Source organism: Hakea prostrata, chromosome 11 (assembly GCF_041222555.1).
Source record: "Hakea prostrata isolate BN-2017 chromosome 11, UWA_Hpros_2, whole genome shotgun sequence".
In the NCBI taxonomy this organism is placed as follows: Eukaryota; Viridiplantae; Streptophyta; class Magnoliopsida; order Proteales; family Proteaceae; genus Hakea; species Hakea prostrata.
The window spans coordinates 11620804-11627121 of record NC_142610.1 but is presented as its reverse complement, the minus strand read 5'-3'; the positions used below and the strand labels follow the sequence as shown (position 1 = coordinate 11627121).

At 34.0% G+C, this 6318-nt stretch overlaps 1 non-coding gene across 1 annotated transcript; it reads left to right on the top strand.

Annotated features, from left to right (window-relative positions):
* Window positions 1-5967: 5967 nt before the first annotated feature.
* TRNAF-GAA (transfer RNA phenylalanine (anticodon GAA)) lies at window positions 5968-6040 on the top strand. Its single transcript has one exon. It is a non-coding gene; the product is annotated as a tRNA-Phe (tRNA).
* The last annotated feature ends 278 nt before the right edge of the window (window positions 6041-6318 follow it).

The following is a 6318-nucleotide window of genomic DNA, read 5'->3' as shown; positions in this document are numbered from 1 at the left end:
TGCTCATTTAATATCAAAATTAGTTACTTACCCTGAAAAAATATCAATACATACCACAAATCCGAAACAAAAAATGACCATATCTTCCTTGCCATGATTTGAGTGTTTTAGTGAAAGATTCTTGGGAACTACTGAATTTTTATGGTTTGAATGGACTAAGATCAACAAAGAAAATCTCAGCAAAACTCTTAATAAGTAGTTACAACTTACAACAAACCATTTTTTCTCCCCTACTTTGTTTCTCTAACTGACATGGTGTCAAATACTACAAAAAATATAAAAATAATTCAACTTCTCTTGAACAGATAATATTATTTAAGCAATTTTATTTACAAGGAAGATCACTAAAAGTTCAAACTAGGAAGTAACAGGAGGGAGAGAGATCCTAAACACTTTCTTTTACAACTTTAAATTTAGATCTAAACTTTCAGAGTGCTCTCCATTTGCATTTTCATTTTCTTCTTCATCCATCAACTTTTGCCCTACTTGTCCAAGAAGATTCAACTCACGAGGTTGTGAATTCCATGCAGCGCCCTCTACCGCTGGTGGATATGGGAAGTAATTTGGATTTCCAACAACTGGGACTCGCATCACAGGGATGAATCCGTAACTAGGTGCAGGATTCTGCAAATATTGGGGCCTAACTTGTGGTTCATATTGGATCACTGGATTGAACATGCTGGTTGTTGAATGCTCAGATCTCCCATCTCCACCATGATGGTTTCTTGCAGAAAGGTTGGCTCTTGAACGGGAAGCAGATCGATTGCTATTTGCCAATCGTCGACGTGCCCATTTTGCTTCATCTTTCTGTCTTCTATGAGCATTCTGATGACCACCTAGAGCTTGTGGGGTTGAGAAAGTCTTGAAGCAGTAGTTGCATCGATGAATCGAGTTCACTTCTTGCAGATTTTCTATCTCATTGTTTATACTTGATGGATTTTGGCTGTTGCTTGAGTCTGAAGTAGCCTGAGATTGGTTCTGCATCATGATAAGAAGAAGGAAAAAGGAAGAAGAAGAGAAATTGAATTGAGTGATTTAGATTGAAATCCCAAGTACGAAAATAGGAGAAAGAAGACTCTAAAAGCATTACATGGAGATGAAACCTCAGAAAGATGAAATTCAAGAACTCAGTAAAGGAAGGTTTAGGAAAATGCATATAAAAGCATGAAATAATGGAAAGGAAAGAGAACGCAAGAAGAGGAGGATAAAGGAGGCATCAGAGATCTGTAACAGGGAAATATAAGTGAGAAACATGTGTGTTATCACTGCTAAAACTAGACTATTTATAGAAATTCAAACAATTTATTAGATTTATTTATTAGGTGAAATCCAAGGGGATTCTTAAAAAGGCATATTCTAATTAATGCATGCATGAATCTCTTCCATGCACACAAGGATCTTCACATAGTAATCTTTTGATTCGAGGAGGAAAGAGATAGATATTCCATTATGTGTATAGGGCCCACTTATTTGGGAGTCTGGACCATCACCCTGTTTGTGCTCCTCAGACACCTCTCCGCTTGACACATGTCCCTGAGAAAAAGTAAGTTAACGTTTTCAATGTTAACGATGTTAATGTTAACGTTAACGTCGTTAACATTAACAACGTTACCGTTTTCTACACGATTTTAAATTTTCAAAATCTTTTTTCTTATTTTGAAACATTTTTTACCATTCTCTGATTTGGTTTCCCGCTAAAACTTGGATAGTTGTTTTCGTTTCAACTTCTTCTTCTCCATCTCATCTTCTCTCTTCATGGCTGAAAACCAAACCAAACAAGCAGTGAAAAACCCATCTCCTTCTCTCTTCATGGCTAAAAACCAAACTAGCAGGGACAGAGTCATATTTTCATCTTCATCTACTTCTTCTCTGTCTTCTCTTTTCATGGTTGAGAACCGAAGCAGGAGCAAAGAACTGACTAGGAAGGAAACAACCACTCACTCTTCTGTTGTGCCTTTTCCCTGGCCTGATGTTCAGCCGACCCTCTCTCCATTGGCTGAAAATAACCCTATTGCTCATTGGGAAGGTAAAGTCTCTATTTCAATACAATGAATGTCTTTGCTAAAATAAAAGCTCTGGTCTGACTAACGACAAATGAACGGCTCCATGGTCAAATATAATCTAATGGGAACCAAAATGGAGTTATATCTAATAAAGATTATAATCAGAGGTCTTTGGTCGTTAATTGTTTTGTGTTTTCCCCTTAGTTTTTTTAGTGGTGGTGTGGGGAGGGAGATGGTATGAGAAGGCAATTGAAAGGCAGCGTTTGGATGAACTAATAGAGGATTTTAACTCCAATCATACGATTCCTAAGTTATGGGCTGATGTGGCAATGTTAAAGGAAGCAGCCAAAGATTACACATTGAGCATCTATGGTATCTTTGAAGAAGAATACAAAAGATGGATTGCATGTCACTCTGAAATTGTTGGGGAGATGGGGTCAATTTGCACATATAAAGTTTCTAAGGAAAGGAGAAATTGTGAGAGAATGGTCAATTTGACTCTTCTAGTGTAAGATATATTAAAGAACTTGACTCAACTTGTCTATCGAAACTTTTAGCGCTAGAAGAGAAGATAATTGCAACTATTTAGGCAATCCCAAAGTATAGAATCCAATATGAAAATTTAATCATATAATAAAAATGTTCGAAGAAAAAATTATGATGATACATATTATAGTTTTTTACATGTGGGTCCTCTTGTGACCACAAAGTCATAAATTAATGTTGAGTCTTCTTAGTGCAATATATTATGTGTGGGTTCCAACCAGACTAACACCATTAGCCGTCGTTAAGTATATTCAAAATTTAGACATGCATGAAATGATCAAAATACCCTTCATATTATTTAATACATTGTGTTATTATATTTTTTTTCTTTATATGATCAAAATAATTTGAGGAGCACTTTGGTCCCTTCATGTTTGAAATTTGAATATACTTAACAGCGACTAAGGGTGTTAGTCTGATTGAGACCCATATGTAATATATTACACTAAAGAGACCCAACATTAGTTTATGGTCCACTAAAAAGACTCACACGTAAAAAAACTCTACATATTATATCAAACAAAGGAACACGCAAAATTCTGGCATATTGCATTTAAATTTATTCCATGCCACGAGCAATATAACACGCTTAGCATACTGCGTTATCCATTATTCGTAAAAATAATATTGAGAAAATGATAGTGTGTGCTAGGAGTTCTTCCCATAATTTCAATAGTTAGACATTTTATTTTTCTGAACATTTATCACTTCTATCGTATATACTTGTGTTCAAACTCAAGAAGTATACAAGTCTTATATTTCATAATCGTCCAGAGAATTGACCTCGAAAAGCATATACATTTGGAGATTACCATTTCAATGTTTGTCAAAAGGTATAATGTAAATGTAGACAAAACGTAGGTACTGAAGTTGGAAATATGGAAGAACTTAAGAACATGAAAATTTTAAAGCAAGGATTAACAATTCAGAAAAACACTGAGGGATTAACAAAATGCCTACATGCATGCATGCATATTTACGTACCTACGTACCACTTGTCTCATGCATTTAATACTATTTTCTGCCCATAGCAATGGATTTCAGTAACTTCCATTAATGCCTTGACATTTAAGTTTTCTAAGCCTTGATGATTTTATAATTTCGGAAAGGAGAAAACCGTGCAATGGAGATTGTTGCACGGTTCATATAAAAACGCACATACTTGGTTGTTAGGTGGTCACTGGTTTTACTCAATCTCTTTTTTGTTTTTCTCACCTTCAAATACATGTGTATTTATTTCTATTTTTCTACCAAAAAAGAATTTATTTCCTTTTTTTTTTTTTTTTCTTTCTCTATAAACACATGTTAGATCAAAGCCCAATATTACTTCAAAGCATTTGGTTTGGTTACATGAATATTCCAGGGATTTGAATCTCCGAATTTACAAATGGGAGATTTATACCCATTTGATTGTGTGAATGGATTCACCTTTTTAAACTAAAAATGTGAATCTATAGATTTATGGGTATGAGGTAAAATCTAGATTTCACCCTTGACTATAAAAGCATTAAACATTTGAATCATGACTCCATTCTCCATAGATGTTTTTTTAGGATGAATCTACAGATTTCAATATTCCAAAGATTCATGTTAACCAAACAATTAATTTTATGAATCAAAACTCCATAAATTTGAAATCTATAGATTTGAAATCCCCAAACTCAAGTAACCAAACAAGCTCTTTGGTGGTTTGTGGTTTTACTAAATAATGGGGCGAAATGACTAGTCCACCCGTAAAACTATTAAAAATCCTATTTACAAGGTTTTTCCATGCGTTAAAGAGAGTCCGGATCACTGACCCGTCAAGGGAGAACAATGTCATTTCATGACAATTTTCAACCACACAATAGAGAGTGGGCGCACATAAAATCCAGTGTATTCTTACTTTTTATTATTTTTTTAATATTCATAGGTGGAACCCATTTCGACTTTGTGGTTAAAAACCGTTAGGAAAATACATTGTTCTTCTCCGACAAGGGAGTGATTCAAACTCATTCACTGATAAGTAAGGATGACACTTATGCTCTCTTAGAAAGAATTCTCTTTTCAATAAATGAATTTCTATAGAGTTTAAACATTGTAAAAACATATGCTAGAACTATAAACGTAACATTCTGATCTCTATCTCCTTAATATGCATATGAATTTATCTTCGTCTCTTTTGTATGAACGTACGTTACGTAGAATCCGCTGGCTAAGAGCATTTTTAATGTCACACGTCCCTTATCATCATGGTTTTAGTGCATGATATCCAATCGTACATCAATTGTCTCCAAAATCAATAGATATTGAGACATTGAATGACAAAATAGATTAATACAATCTAAACCACACTAATCTACCAACTATTGCATTATCTAATCTCTAAGTTGGATACTAGACCAATTATCCACAATCTCAAGCTATGTTTTCTCTTGATCTTAAATTTCTCTACACTTTGGATTTGTTCTTCTGATTAACAGCAACCCTAAAATTTATTCGAGATGTTGTCGCTGGTAAGGTAATTGAAGGAGCTTGTAAGGTTGTTAATTAATGTGAAAGGTTTATCTGCAAGAACCCAATTTGCAGTATAAGAGAATTATAAGAAGATTCATCACTGGGCATGACCCAGTCTCACAAAATAACATTTACATCCTTCATTAAATTTGCTAAAATGCTTGAACTAATTAAGACCATATATATGTTGGCATCCGTTCTCAGTCATGTAGTCTAGTTGGTTTGAATGCTATTAATTCTGTTGTTATTTCATCTGAATGGAGCAAGCATTCAGTGCTGATTAGGTAGTTCAACTCCTTCAGCATAACAAATATGTTCTAGAGAGACCCTTTAAAGGTGAGATTGTTTCCCTTGAGCCCCTTCATTCGGAGATTCTCATTCCAATCCCATCTCTCTCTCTCTCTAGCAATTCGTAAGAATCTACTTCACATCTGATCAGAAAACAACTTTTTTTCGGTAATTAAGAATCAGAAAACAACTAACCATCCATAGATAGGATTCTCGGATTCCTGTGTATCAACAGGAAGTGGAAGCTGTAGCCGTAACAGATTGTATATAAATCTAAATTTTTGGATTTATTAATCTGATTCACAGAAATTCTAAATTGTCTTGAGATGATATCGCTTGTCAAGTAAATGCAACATTAATTAATTGAAGGAGCTTGCAATGCTGTTCATCTTAAAGGTTTATTTGCAAGAACCCAATTAGCACTATAAAAGGGGAATTATAAGGGGATTGATTACTAAGCATGACCCAATCCCACAAATTACATGTAATTTATTGTTAATTTCATCTGAATGGAGCAACCATCCAGTGCTGAATTTCTGATTTAGTAGTTCAACTTCAGCATTAAGGATAAGGAATTGAATGACAAGTAGATATCTTGAACAAATAAATTTATAGAAGACCATCTAATAACTTTGCGGGGATAGCTCAGTTGGGAGAGCGTCAGACTGAAGATCTGAAGGTCGCGTGTTCGATCCACGCTCACCGCATTTATTTGGGTTTTTTTTAAAATTTTAAACTTTTTTTATACAGAGTTCTAATTAACGATTTTTTTATATTTGTTGAAATTCTATTTATAAAAATAATGTTTCATAAGCTTTGCTCTATATTTAAGTGATTTTACATTATGTCCTAATGAAAACGGAAAAAGTTATCAATTTTGAGAGGAAATTATAGGATCACCCATCACATATGTGATGAAGATTTTCAAAAGTGATTCAAATAGTAAATGATATATGATGTTAGTAATTAAAATTATTAGATAAAC